Raw genomic sequence first — 15,326 nt, 5'->3', positions numbered from 1 at the left:
CAACCCCATTTCCTTTAAAGAACCTCCTCCTCAAGAAACTCATACACCAACTGCCTTCCGGAAATGGGTTCAAATCATTCATCTAAGAAACAGCAACCCCACCTTGGCCTGCAGGCCTGCCCCCACGGAGAGTGACACTTTCAAGGGGAGAGGGGCTTATTTGCACTGTGTCTGCAGGGCCTGGAACTGCACTTGGCATGGAGTGGGCTCAGCGAAGTTTGCTCCTTGAATGAATGAATCAATTAATGACCAGTTAATCCACGACCCTCACCTCCATCACCATGGTTGTGGAGAATCAGCTCTGGGTTCTCCATTTGCAGCCTGAGGAAGACCTAGGGTCTCCTAGAGGCATCTGCTCACATCAAAGTATTAGGGACATTGTTGACTCTACAGGGAACTTGGAGCATTGTGTACTCTACAGGGAACAGTGTAAAACCACCACTCACCCCAAGTCATTTCTCCAAAATCACCCAAACACCTCTACCCTCTTGCCCTTTCTCCTCTGTCTTTCTTCCCTAATAAACTGTTCCACATCTCTTTCCAGCCAGTGCCTCAGTTGTTCTCAGCTCCCCTTTACAGGAAAACTTCTCAAAAGAGTTACCGTACTTCCCGGCTCTACTTCCTCACTTCCCATTGACTCCTCAACCCAATCTGATAGGGCCTCTATCACTATCACACAAATTAAATTACTCTTGTCAAGGTTACCAATGGCCTCCATGTTGTCAAATCCAGTGGTTACTTCTCTGTGTCCATTTTAGCTCCACTCTCAACAGCACATGACATAATAAAATGCTCCCTCCAGAAACAATTTCCTCCCATTGTGGCCAACCAGTCCCCTGCCTGAGTGGCCAATCCTTTGCTGGCTCCTTTTGGGCACTCAACCGCTAGGCGAGGGAAGGCCTCATAGTTCACTCCTACGCCCTCTTCTCTTTCCACACACTCTCTCTAGGTGAGTTCATCCAATCTCTTGGTTTTTAATTCCATCTATTACTCAATGCTAACTGTTGCTCTCCAGGCCTGACCAAACTCCTGGGCCAGTTGGTTGCACACCCACCTGATCCCTGACATCTCCACTCAGATGCTGATAGGCACCTCAAATTCAGTGTGGCCAAAAGAGAACGCTTGACTTTCACTCATGCTCACTCCATCCCACCCAGCACTCCCAGCCTGTTCCCTCCACAGTCTCCACCTCAGTACAAGGCCCTGCTATTCAGTGAGTGGCAAGGGGGAGTCACCCTGCACTTCTCTCACCCCATGCCCACAAGAAATCCATCTGCCAGTGCCGACAGAGCTTCCTTCAACAGCTGTCCTGACTCCACCCACCTCTCCATCTTTCTCTCCACCCTAGACCACTGTGAGAGCCTCCTAAGTACTTCCGGCCTTGTCCCCCTGAAGTCCATTCTCCAAATTGCAACCAGAGTGACCACTGCACCCTGAACGCTCCAATAGCTCTGCATCACCCTCAGGATAGAATCCACTCCTGCAAGCTTTCTCTCCTGGCCTCTGTGTAGCTCTGTGACCTCCTCTCCTGTGACTCTCCCTCCTGTCCAGTGTTTTCTAACCATCTGCCTTTCTTTAGTTATGTGACCATGCATTGTTAACAATACTAAAGCTTGTTCATGATTCAGACTCTTCTCATTGGCTATTCCCTAACCAGTAGCCACAGGAATGGGCTTTTCCTATGCTTTAGCTCTGAGAAATTTCCCCTCATGGGAAATGCCTTCCTGACTACTTCATCTAAAGGAGCCGCTTGGTCACGCTCACATCACCCTGTTTTATTTTCTTCACATCTTTTATCATGACCCTATATTCCTTTGTTGCCCTCGACTAGAAAATAAGCCACCTGGTGGCAGATATGTTGTTTTATCTGACACACCGGAAACAGCATCTGTCACTGAGGAGCTGCTCAGTCAGTATTGCACCTGAAGGGCAAGGTGGCATGCGCTTTTCACTGAGATTTGTTCTTCAAATCCAGCCCCCTCATGTTGTGTGGAGTAAGTCACCTTGGCCCCAGCTTCCATTTCCCACTCCATCACAATCCTCGGCAAAGTGGAGGCCCCTCAACAATAGTACTGAGGACAAGCACTGCCTTGGGTCTCCATTCTCATGGCTATGTCCTTATCACAAGGGAAGTGAGTTCTTTTGAGGGCTGTGAACTCTTCAGAGTGTTTTCACCTTCATAACTTGAGGCCCACATTTGGTCCTTTGCTCCCTGACTAGGAATAGACTAAATTCCAGAGTATTTTTCTCAACAACTACAAGGTTGGGGGTAGGAAGGGAAGGCACGGTATAATGAACTGTGCTATCTTTGTACATTTAGAGCTGAAGAAATTTCTTCAAGTAAATAAAACAACCCAGCAAGTCCAGGCTTGGTGACTTCCTCAGTGGGTAGACTATCATTATGTGGTTTAAGCCTTAATGCCTTCCTGGGAAAGAACCTGGCTGCTGCCCAACCCCACTGGCCCATTAGCTGTTCTCAGCAGGGGCCCCCTTATGCTCATCGCATCCAGGTTCCTTCTGGGCAGCTCTGTGGTCACGGGCCCTTGGTCTAAACAGTCCCAGGGACGAGAATCCTGTAGTCATTATTTCTTATGAGGCTAATTAAGAAACCACTGTTTTCTAAAAAAGTCTTCTTTTTCTATTGGTGTCAACATGCCTATTCATGTCATCTTCTTTGCTGCAAAGGCTCTGTTTGGAGCTCTTCTGGCACTGTAATTTTATTTTTTAAAAATCCCCAAATTCTTCTGATTCATGATTTTAGGTTTCTATGAATTTGGTTTCTATTGAGTCTAAGTTTATGTTTATAAGCCTTACTAAGTAAAGTTAGTAACAAATATATTAGATAAACTACTTTAGAAAAAAGAGAGCATTAGAACATTAACTTTATGGAAATGCATGGTACTAGGGACAAGCATGCCCTAACTACTCATCAAAATACATCCAGCAGGACTCCTCCTCAGAAATACCTTATAGCATTACTGCATAGACTTGAAAGTAATAAAAGTACATTACTTCAAAAGATTTCATCAAACCCTCATGTATCTAGAAATCACTTAAATTTGATGCCCTCAAGCATCCGGAATGCAGTCAAAACCCTCCAAAGCCTTGAAACAGCCACAATGGAGGTCACACGTCCATTCCTCCAAGTCCCAACAGGCTGCTCATCTCAAAGCTCTTAAAAATCTGTACTTGGTGCCACCTGCACACATCTGAGACACATTCTAATAGGAGTGGCTATTGAGATTCCCAGCCCACATCTGCTGAGAAGAGGCAAACCAGAAACCAGTGATGGATCAGGAGAGGCAGGCCAACTGTGACAGCAAGAGCGAGGATCAGGAATGAGGAGGGTAGGAACAAGCTGCACCGATGCCAGCACACACACCACTGCATGGCTCAGACCCCGAAGGCTTCTCAAAGGAACATGGCAGTGTCACTCCAATCTGAATCATCTGATTTTCAGATCTGCCTGCCGCTCCTTCATGTTCTAATGAGGGGTTTCATTGCAATGACCAATAGGCTCAAATACCTGCCTATCTGTCTAGCATTGAGGGAAAATCAGTAAGAATTGATTCTCATTCTTATGGAGCATCAATCGCTTGGGAAGATAAAGCAAGCAGTCACAAAACAGCTACACAGAGGCGCAGGATAAAAAGAATCAGCATCAGAAGCAGTGGTCCAAAGACAAATGGGCTGACATGGAAAGAGCAAATTCCCCACATCTGGAGGTTCTGAGTGGCCGCTTGCTAAGACTATTGCAGAAGGAATTCAGAACCTGGATGGGGTGAACTGGCTCACTTCATTCAAGGTCCTTTCCAATCCCAGGATGCTCTGCTTCTTCTTTAAATGTCTTGGTGCCTTCCAGATGCCCAGCACCCAGCAAGGGTCCATGAGGGAGTAACAAAGACACAGCCCTGCCTTCAAGGAGATGGTCATCCCGCCGCTGAGAGAGGATGCAGAACACCTCCACACCACACAACTGAGAGCGTTACTTGTACTAGAGGCCCTCAGAGTCAGGTTGCTGAGGACAGAGGGCACTTCCCAGAGGACAGCTCTTACAGTGGGAAGGAGACTCCGTCAGACAGGCTCAGAGCTGATCGAGCCGCCCTTCCAGGCTTCCATGGAGCAGAAGAGCTGTGTGATGGCATTTGGGTTCCTGCTCACACAAATAACCCCACTTCCTTAGGGCTGGAGGAAACACACTGGGGGTCAGATTCAGCCTTTGGGCTACATATTACCTACTTTTTATATAATTACATTCTAGGGAAAACTAATATTCTATTTTAATGCTGTCCATTATAATAAATTATACTTATATGCTTTAAAACATGCCGCTATACCACAGCATATAACAGGAACCCGAGACAACCCCTTCTCATGAGCGGAGGAGAGGAACACGCAGCCAGCTCTGAGGTCTTGTGCTTTGTATAAGTATTCAGCGCATTTTGGAGGCGACTGGTCTGAGCTTTACTTTCTGCTACAGCTACCAGTTTGCACTCTCTGTTCCTACTTCACATAAAGTAGAAGCCAAGAGTCTTCAGAGGAACAGAGATGCCTTTTAACCCAGGGATGTGACATTTGTCAGGTCAAGCCTCCATCAGCGGACTCAGCTTCCAGACTGCATAAACAATTCAGGACTCCCAAGTCACCTCCATGCCAGGGAGGCTGCGACAGAGGGTAGGAGGATGGTGTCAACACAGTGTTTTGCTGTTTTTTTTTTTAAATTTTCTGGGTCAACCCACAGGTAGGGTATGGAGTTAGCCTGTACAGAACCCAGTGTCTAGGTTTTAGATAAAATGTAACCACCAGATGTATGGAAAAGGAATAAAAGCCAGTTTCTCAATAATTTTGCACTTAAAAGCAAACTGGAACTCCCTTCATGTTTTATTGTGCTTAGGGAAACCCAAGAACTATACTTAGCAGGTCAAATATGCTGCTTATTAAGTAGAAATAAAAGAATTTCAAAAAATCTCCAAATTCCTACTCCTCTTCTAAAAATTCAACAACCATAAAAAGAAAACAATTTCCAAACCTCAGGATTTAAATTACAAAGGAGGTTAGAAAAACATGTTTCATTCTATTTGTTTCGTTTTCCACTAAAAAAGCATAAATACGTTATAGAAGTGGATGCTAGTTATTAAAACTGAATTAGAAATTGGTAAGATAACTTGATCTATAAAGCCTTGTTGCATCGTTTTCAAGCTTACCAGAACTAAGAATACACTGAGTATTTTAACCACAACAAAAAAATTCAAGTGACTTAAAATACTTATCTTTAAGAACATCTCAATTAAACACTTTATTCCAATGACATATACCTTAAGCTCAGAATTTCTAAGCAAGAGGCTCAGAATGGGCCCTAAAGCCTTTGTAACTGGTTATCAAACAGTCCAATGGATACCTCAGACTCTGAATGTCTCCCCTTCCAAGACTCTGTCTGCAAAATGAGGCGAGTGTAATCAGAAATAAAGTATGGGCCCAAATATATGACCTGAGTACAGAAATCTGGGCCTTGGCTTTCAAGTGTCGGTGCAGGAGGATTGTGGACACCAGGGTTGGCATATCTGCCAGGACAGGAAGTCACCTGCACCAAATCCATGTGCTCTGGCCTCAGGGCCTGATGGCCAACCTGCTTATGACCCGATGGAATTTGCAGAAAGGGAACCAACTTTGTAAGCAATGTAGTAGCCAAGTGTGAGGAAGGAAGTCCCTTAAGTTTTTACTAGTTAATGAATAGGAAATCTTACAGAATGTAAAATACAGCAGACTATTCAAAAATAATTAAAATAAATGCCAAAATAATAAATAATGCTACAAATGAACATTTTCTTTTTATTAAGATAAAATTCTGGGGCTTAGCTGGAGGTTTCTTTAAGGTATAACAGCTAAAAGAAGACCAGACCAGAAAATATCTACTTTGCTAACTTTCCCTTAAGATACTCAACTTAATTATGAAGAGTTAGTTGATAACGGTAACATAAATCCACTCTGTTATTGTCAACTAAGGAATACCAAAAACCCTGTACTGAAATACTGTCTTAAGGAACACATTGATAGTATTTACAAAATGAAGGAGGGAAATCAATAAGGTTGAGTACTTCTCCAGTTAACGACATCTCCATTTTCAGATGCAAAAACTCATGTTCTAAGAGGCTATGTAACTTGTCTCACAGCTAATTTCTGGAGGAAGTCACAGAAAAACACAGGCCAATCTGATTCTTTCTATTATACTATGGGGAACCTCATCCTTCCCTCTGGTGCAAAGACTTAAGCCTTGGGGAAATGTGACAAATATTCTTTTTTGAGCAATAATGAAGGTTAAAGAACATTCTTTTTTTTTTTTTTTTTTTTGCTGGGAAAGATTCGTCCTGAGCTAACATCTGTTGCCAATCTTCTTCTTCCCCCCACCCCAAAGCCCCAGAACATAGTTGTATATTCCAGTTGTAAGACCTTCCAGTTCTTCTATGTGAGCCGCCACCACAGTAGCCACATTAGCATGGTTCTGCACCCAGGAACTGAACCTGGGCCACCGAAGCAGAGCGCACCAAACTTTAACCACTAAGCCATCAGGGCTGGCCCTAGAGAATTTTCTTAAGTAAATACCAGCCCTGGAAACATGACAGTAGACAACAGCTTAACCTCAGGAATGGTGAATACACTGTTACGCAAGAGTTTGGCAGCCAGCTCACATCTCTTTAGAGCGGGTGGAGAAGGGTTGGCAGGTGAGTGCTGGCAGGCGGAGAGATGCTGCGGGGATGGGGGTTAGCAGCACTGGCAAAGGCAAACCTGAGCCTACAGGGCCATGCCAGGCCTGGCTCCCAGGAGCCTATGCTTCTTCAGGTCCTCCTGTCCATCCAACTCTCCGGGAACATCTCTTCCGGAGGAATAGCACACTGCCTACTCAGTATTTTTGCATCGCCCCAAAAGTTCTTCCATATTAGAACCACCCATTCCTACTCTGTCCAGCTGCCAGAACACAGCTGCTAGTCCTTGGCCACATGCCCTAAAAGGGCAGAAGGGTCAAAGTCTCACCCCTGCTCCTGTTTCTCATGTTCACAGCGATCTTGTCTACGTAAATTAGAAAGCTGCCATTCTGGTTTATCAACAAGCTTCTTGAGAGTTCCTACCACAAATCAGCTCCCTGAAGCTGATCATCTCAGAGTGGTTTGAAGAAGCTGCTGTTCTAGCCATATGGCTGGAGACCCATCCTGGACCATGGGGTCACCTCAGCATGCTGGCTCCTTTAAGGTCTGGCTTGAACCTCTAGTCTCTCCTGACATCCTCCTCAAACAATGACTAGTAAAACTTTTTTTTTTTTCTGTTTCTTCCACTGAGATTATCCTCATACAGGAGCATCTAAGAGATCAAGTAAGTGAGGGTTCATTTTCTGGGTGTTCATAGCCAAATAACCAGCAGAATGGCAATAGCCCTAAAGGGGAAGCTAGCTCTTTGTACCCACAATATCTCTAACACAAACACTACTTGAACATGCCATTAGAATTTGTGGAATACTGAAAATTTTACCTAATGAAACACTGATAAACATGGAAAAAATTCAAACACAACTTCATTCACTAAATATGTTTTCATGAAATTAGAAACAAAGCAGCTCTTTAAATATAGCACAGAATCAGTAATAATTTGATTATTTAACAATATGAGAAAAGTCAAATGAATTATAGCACATTTCTATGACTGGTATGTAGGCATTAAATATTATGTTTTTAAAATATTAAAATAAAATAGGAAAATGCCTATAATATGTTTAGAGTTAACTAGGTAAGAAAAATTCAAAGAAAAATCAGAAGGAAATGTACAAAGTTAATCTTTATGTAGTAGCATTTCAGGTGATTTTTACGGTTTTTGTATTTCTAAAGTATTATACAAAGAGAGTATACTACTCTTATAATCACGAAAAATTCAGTGAAAGTTTTAAAAGGTTATTTTTTAATATCAAAGTTCCATATTACACCAATAAACTTTAGCTATGTTTTTTCTTCAGTCTGTTATCATTAACTGCATCATGAAAGTTAGCTTTAATCCAAATTTCTATTAATAAAATATGTATTAATTCAAGTAATTTGGAAGGATTAAACACAAAAATCCAATAATATTCATTGGCTGAGTAGATTTAACGGTATTTAACATAATTAAGTGTTTTCAAGTCTACAAAATTGGACCTCTGGCTTCTGCTTAGAAAGCTGCAAAGAGTGTTGCTCCAAACCTAATAGTTAGAAAAAGCCAAATAATCATTAAAATCATAGCTTTTCTTGAGCCCATTAGAGAGCTGGGGTTTCAGGTCAACCAAGTAGCCTGAAATCTAAGGAGGGACAACTTTCCTTCCACCAAGAAAAGATGGGACACCAGCAATGGTCCATCTGAGGCAGAGTTGGGGAGGAAGATAGAGCCGCCATACCAAGTAGTGAAAAAAACTCAGATAATAGTTTTAACAAATTGCTAAAGGCCAAGCATGGGCTGCCATAAGAGTATGGAACCCCTGGGAACTATAGGCACAAAGGGATTTGGCATCCACTCGCAGGCACTCTCAAATGACCTGCATGGCACTCATGAGGAACATGGGGGCCAGGGCTAGAAACCTAAGAAAGCCTCTCCATGGTGCAGGGCTGGGGATGCACAGCCAAATAAACAGGTACCACAGCAACAACTCCACAGGAGGAGGAGAGCAGCCACCATACCACCTGGAAAGGCAGGAAACCACATCTAGAACCTTCTCCTGTATGAGACAAAACCCGTAAGCCACAAGGAAGGGCAGTAAATCTTATTGCCCCTGCAGCACAGGTGGTGTAGAAGAGAAAAGAACAAAACTCCATGCTCCTGGGGCTAGGGCAGGGGTAAGGGCAGAAAACCATTCTAAGCCCAGACCTTTAAAGGTCTCCTACTACTGAGGGAGGTACAGGATCACTGAGACAGCCCCACCCCAAGACCCAGGGACACTGACCCTGCTTAAGACCAATGCAGGACAAAGATGACAGAGAAATCCCACTCTGTCATCCCCAGGCTGCAAGCACCAAGCAAGAGCAGGTGACCACTAGAGCAGGAACATGGAGAGACCCTGTCTAAGGCTGAGACACATAGGAAAGGTCTAAAGCTGAGAGTGAAAAATAACATTGAGAAAAACCCTCTGGCAAACCAGCCCTCACCCTTAGCACAAGATAATGCTTTAAAGAACTTAGAAATTGATGGTGCACTGAAGATATGATAACAACAACAAAACCCAAGCCCAGCTCCATGCATGAAAAGACTTGACCACCTCTCCCCTCTAATAGCCTAACATTGGAGGATTGTCCATTCATAGGCATAAATACTACTTAGCTCACTTTATGCTGTCCTATACATGATGCCAAGCTTTCAACCAAAAAATTACAAGATGCACAAAAAAGAAAGCCCCCAAATTCCCACCCCTGCTGTCAAGAAACAAGCAATCAACAGAGAACCAGACTCAGATTTGACTCAGTGTTGGAACTACATAATTCATAATGATTAATATGTTAAAGACTCTAGTGGAAAAGGTAGACAGCATGTATGAACAGATGAGAAACTTCAGCAGAGGAAAACTATAAGAAAGAATCAAATGGAAATGCCAGAAATAAAAAGCACAGTAAAAGAGAGGAAGAATGTTTCCTAAGTTCATCAGAAAGATTCAATGCAGCTGAGCAAAAAATCAGTTAACTTGATAAGTTACCGGAAATTGCCCAAAATGAAACATAATGAGGAAAAGAGAGTGAATAAAAGTTTTACCCATGAAAAACTTTTTTTTTTATGTTCAGTCACTAGATACATTCTAAAGCCTAAAGCTTTCCTTTCCTAGACAGAAGCCAGATGCAAGAAAATCTAAATGAGCATCCTCTCGAAGGTAAAATGATTCTAAGGAAGGCACAATCTCTATGTTCTAACATGAAGATCTAAAGATGCATAGGTTAAAAACCTTGGGAAATTATGTACCTCAAATGATAGTACATTTGATGCTCCTTTAGAGTGAGAACAGTAGCAGATAATTACACTTATCAAGATGGAAACTATATTTCATTTTTTACATTCGAATGTGTTAATTAAAGTAATCTTTCATAATACTACTAAGAATAACTGAGCATATTTGATGTTCTGAGAATTTATGATGGAGGCACTTCAAACAATGCAAAGATATAATTAGTAATCCTTAAGACAACAGGGAGAGAATAGAAGAGCTGCCAAAAGTTTATAAACAGTTAACTGTCCCAATTTTCAGAAAAGGATTAAAGATGAAATCCAAAAATAATATCCTCCACTTTACTAAACCCACTACTGATCCCTGGCAATATGCTCCAGAGGATTTTTGGATGAATGTCTCATGAGCACTTGGGAGAGAGGAAAACACCTGGGACCAGCAGTTTCCAGGTGAGCAGGTCCAGGCAAGCTGAGTGCATCTCCTTTTTTAAGAGGAGGTAGGAGGTTGGTGAACCTGTGGGAAAAGAGTTGTTAGCTCACAATACTGGGCACTTATGTGTAGGTACAATGCTCAGTGTTGTACACATTCTTCATTATTACTATCCCAATTTTATAGATTATCATCTCCATTTTATAAACGAAAAAATAATCCACCCAAAAGATCACACAGGTGTGTTTGACCCCAAAGCTCTGCACTTACCCCCACAAGCATTGTACCTTGACTTCGAGAAGGCCCTGTGAACTCAATGAAGAAACAAGGCTGGATGATCACAGAGTTACATGCCTTCCCACTAACTGAGCCAAAATGGTCCTAAATGCCCCGACTGACCAGTGTCAACCCGCAGGCTGCATTGGCTTACGCATTCCTTGTCTCTGCTGACATTTTCGTCAATGACACAGAAGCTCTGCTTATTAAATTTATGTTCAATAAAACTAGGAATAACAGTTAACATGAGGAATGGCCAAAGCAAAATTCAAAATTATCTTGGTGCTGGAACTCTGGCCTGAAATCAATGGGAAAAAACGCGAAGCCCTGCATTCAGGTGTAAAACAGTCAATCACAGAGATGCAGGATGGAAGAAAATGGCAAAGACGGATGTGTGAAGAAAACACCTGGGAGGTTTAGTGGATTATCGGTTTGCTTTGAGCCAGCACCCAGAGCTGCTGCCGAAAAGCCTAACGAATCAGAGGCGGGGTTTGTGAAAGAATGACGTCATATGCCAAGAGGCTCCCATACTACTATTCTTTGTACTGGATGAAAAGAAAAGTTAGCAACCAGTATGATGAGGAATTGCAAATTATGTCCCCAAGGACTGTCTGTGGAAACCATAGAGTTTAGCTTGGACAGGATGACATGATAATTGCCTTTAAATACTCAAAGAGCTTCCAGAGGAAGTGAATGTGTGTTGCTCCACAAAGCAGTGCACAGTGTCTGGTTAATGACAGAGAGGTGGATGCAGGTCCCAATAAGGAAGGCTTTCCACCAATTCCAGTGTCCAACAATGGCTGCTGGAGGGAAACAGTGCTCCCTCTCCCTCTAGAAGTATCAGGAATGTGGCTGGTGAATGTCAGGAACATCTCCAACAAGACTTTGTCGTCTCTTCAAGGCTATGATTCTATCATTTTATATCATGTAACTCAAAAATCATTTCAGATATCACCCACATGGGTCATCTGAATGGATCACACAGCAGTGACATGCCAGTGACTCTGAGACCAAATGGCTCACTGAACCTCCTCTCACCCTCAACCAACCAGCACTTCCCAGAGCACCTGGCACCATGGAGGCCCCTGCTTAGCTCTCCTTGGGAACGTTACCTTCATCTCAAAACCAGTGTGTCAAAGCTTTCCTGCCAATGAAGCCCAATTTCCAACTTCCCTACTCCTGCCAGAGGCAATGCTGTATTCCTAGCTGCCCAGATTCAAAACTGTGATGCTATCTCTGATTCCTGCTTTTATTTTACTATGTCCAGAAACACAATCCTAGGAAGCTATCTCTCAAAATGTCTCCATATTTCCATTATTCTCTATTTTCGCTGCAACTCTTGGCCAGGCCTCATCACCTCACAGGTTTGATACTGTGGTAGCCCCCTAGCTTCCCATCCCTGCCAATTCCCTCCCCCCACCACTCTAGTCTACACACCATAAGTTACTTATCATCTTACTGCCCTAGAAACTTTCAGCAGCGGCCCCAGTGTGTGTGTGTGTGTGTGTGTGTGTGTGTGTGTGTGTGTGTGTGTGTGAGAGAGAGAGAGAGAGAGAGAGAGAGAGAGAGAGAGAGAGAGAAGGGGGAGCACAGGCTCCCTAATGTGTATGAGTGAGTGAGTGTGTGTGTGTGTGTGTGTGAAAAGGGGGCTGTGGCCAGGGCTCCCCTCTGCTCAGGTTTAGTAGCTGGGGCTGGATGGGAGTAGGGAGGCATGACCATCCCCACACAATACAAAAGCAGTCTGGAGATCTGTGATCGGCAACCTGGAGCACAGCTGGAAGAATTAGATTCCATGGGGCTGACAGAAAAATATCCGTCAAAACGAGACAGCAGGTGAGCCAAGGTGGACAGCACTGCAGAGAGGGCAGATTCCATGACTGAGTCAGGAGGTGTCCCTGGAGAACCCCAAGGAGAAGGGGCGTCGCTAGTCACACGGCCCCTGGGGCCTCCCCATGGGCCAGAAGGGGATCCATACAGATACCGAGATAGGCTTTCTGATTAGGGTGACGGAAGGCCATGCTGTACAAGCTGAATCACCTTACCTCAATTAATTACACTTCCAGATGTATGAAGAGAAAAAAGTCCATACCGTGTGAGAAGTTATGGGATGGACATCTGCTTCTTACCTCTGACTGGGGAGTTTAAAGATGGGATTTTGTAAATAGAATGAAACACTTTATTGAAAACACTTTTTTCTTTCTTCTAAAAAGGAATTATTTGGCTGCAAATGCATCATTTTCTCCTCTGGCTATGAGTCTCAAATATCTGCAAATATGCATTGCATAATGACACTCTGGCAGGCTGCAAAATCGTGTCTTATTGCCTTTCATAGAAGGAAAAGGAAGAATTATGAAAACAGAACAACAAGGTTTCTCTAACCCAGGATTTCGTTTATCAACTCTGTGCCTATTTAAGGAAAAAACAACAGGATTTCAAGGTAAACTTTTTAGTTCAGAGAAATCTGATTCTTAGTGGAAAAAAACGCTCAGGACTCCTGACTTTCCTGATTTCTTAATTTGAACCACGAAAACTCTCATATCTGTATTGTCCCATCTGGATGTTTAAAGAAGGGACAGATGCTTCCTTCTCAAAACCTAAGGGTTTTAGGTTAGTGCGTCCATCATTCTTCTCGCAGATTTCTTATGATCCAGACATGCGGTGAGGGGGGTGTATTAGGGGACACTGTATTGGTCTCGTAAATAAGAAGTGATCTCATTAGAATTACACTGAAAGTAAACTTGGTGGCTGCTGCTGTTGTTAAGTTCCAGCCAGTAGCCTGGAACCAAGCACACCTTGCAGGGCCCTCGGAGACCTTTCTCTGACAGTACAATGAGTGGACATGGGCTGCGGGCATTACCCATGGTGTCCTTTCTAATAACCCTGTAAGCTCCAAAGCTTAGGTTGGCCCTTGGTTCTATTTTCTTGTCCTCATGGTGACCAGCCCAGTGTTGAACACAGGAGCCAGAGACTATTATGGTTCTTTCTTTGGGAAAATGAAAGATGGAGAAAGAAGCCAGCCCTGATCCAGTGCTGATGCCCCAAGTGGCTGGGGAGGAGGCAAACGCCCCAGCACAGACAGAGGCTCCAGGAGAGATGCCCAGGGTCCTGAGCACTGCGTTGCTGCACAGGGAAAGGAGGCTGGGGACGCATAGTCTCTACGAATTCGTTCTTGATGACTTTGAATTTCATGCTTTCTCCATGATATTTAGAAATGCAATAAGGATTTTCCTGTCTGTTCCTTTTTGGTTGTTTGTTTCCCTTACAGAAAGATTCCAAAGCAAAACCGACAGGATGCTGTTGCAACACCAAAGGCTCTGAGCCTTCCTCCTGCCTACTGAGCAGAGAGATGCATTTCTGTGAGGCCTGTTTCCCTTTTCTCATCTTCTCTCTTTCTTTTCCTCTCCCACGGTCTCTCCTCTCACTTTGTGCCATCTCCCCTCTTCCCTTCTTTGTGCCTTTTCTCTCAGTATCTTCTTTTCCCTCTCCCACCCCACCACCGGATCTTGCCCTCCCCCCATTCCCTTTCTGATGATGAGCTAAGACTGTAAGGTTTTATTTCCCTTTAGAAATAGGGCTGGTTGTAGGTGTTTTATCATGACCATAATAAAGGTATAAAGATTCCTTTATTCAGCTGTGACATGTACCAAAAGTCAGTTTTTATAGCAAAATCTCCTCCCATCTCCCTAGTTTTTGGGGTCCTTAAGACCATCCAGAGAGCCTTGGGAGGGAACAGCTTCCAAATGAACGTAAGTTGGGGAGGGCCTCTGATAGAAAGAAGGAAAAAACAGAAAACACTGAAACAGGATATGAGATATAAAGCTTCCCTCAGCCTGGCTAAGTCAACGTAGTAGGCCCAGCATTTCACTTAGCTTCAAAGGTCACCTACAGCAGTGTGAAAATAGCCATTTCCATTTTCCATAAAAAATGAAGCCAAATTAAAAAAAAAAAAAAGAAGGAAAGATTTTCAGTCTTCCGAGAGACACCATGGCTGTTTCTATTATGAAATGGGGAAAAAATCCCATCATCAATAATACCGAGACAAGGAAAATTGAGAGGACGACGTAAGGGTCAACCAAGGACCTGGGGCCCAAAGGCTATTGCACACCAGTGCCGTCCACAGAGAAAAGGCCCTCCCACCCACACAAGGCACAATCACCAGGGCTCTGGAAGTCTGAAAGGAGGATACAGCCTCAAACTAGATCTGTTCTCGTCACAAAGTCAAATCAGGGCCGAGTGCTCCTGAAGTACAGTAGAGGCCCTGGGAAGCAGGTTATGCAAGAGGCAAGGCCAAGGGATGTGACTCACCTCCAGGAGCGTGATGCTCGTGCACGCCAGCCTTGGGAGGCTCGCCAAAGCGGGCGTAGCAGTGAATATAGGGGTCAGCAGCAGTCTGGGCTGACCGCCTGCTCTTCCTGCAGAGACCCTGGAAAGCTGCGACCCGCTTAAGTCAGGTTCAAATTGCCACCCAGGTCCTCTAGACTGTCCTCTGCCTGACCCTGTGGCCCACTACAGTCACTCTGATCTCCTCCATGAGGCCCCGCCCCACCTTCACCCCAACAGCTGAGCACATGCCAACCCGGGTTCATGTGCACTGCTCAGGACAGGATCCCTTCTTGCTCCTTCTTCCAAATCGCCCCTCCTGCCAGGTCCCTCATGGCCCCACCTGAGAATCCAGAAA

General features: G+C 44.0%; 1 protein-coding gene across 4 annotated transcripts in view; it reads right to left on the bottom strand.

The window, feature by feature from the left end:
* Positions 1-15,326, bottom strand: part of FHOD3 (formin homology 2 domain containing 3) — a 466,256-nt gene that overhangs the window by 175,270 nt on the left and 275,660 nt on the right. The gene's annotated exons all lie outside the window — the stretch shown is intronic.

The sequence above is a fragment of the Ceratotherium simum genome, chromosome 14 (assembly GCF_057802395.1).
Source record: "Ceratotherium simum simum isolate JZ-2026a chromosome 14, ASM5780239v1, whole genome shotgun sequence".
Lineage (NCBI taxonomy): Eukaryota > Metazoa > Chordata > Mammalia > Perissodactyla > Rhinocerotidae > Ceratotherium > Ceratotherium simum.
This window is presented reverse-complemented; position numbering and strand designations above follow the sequence as displayed.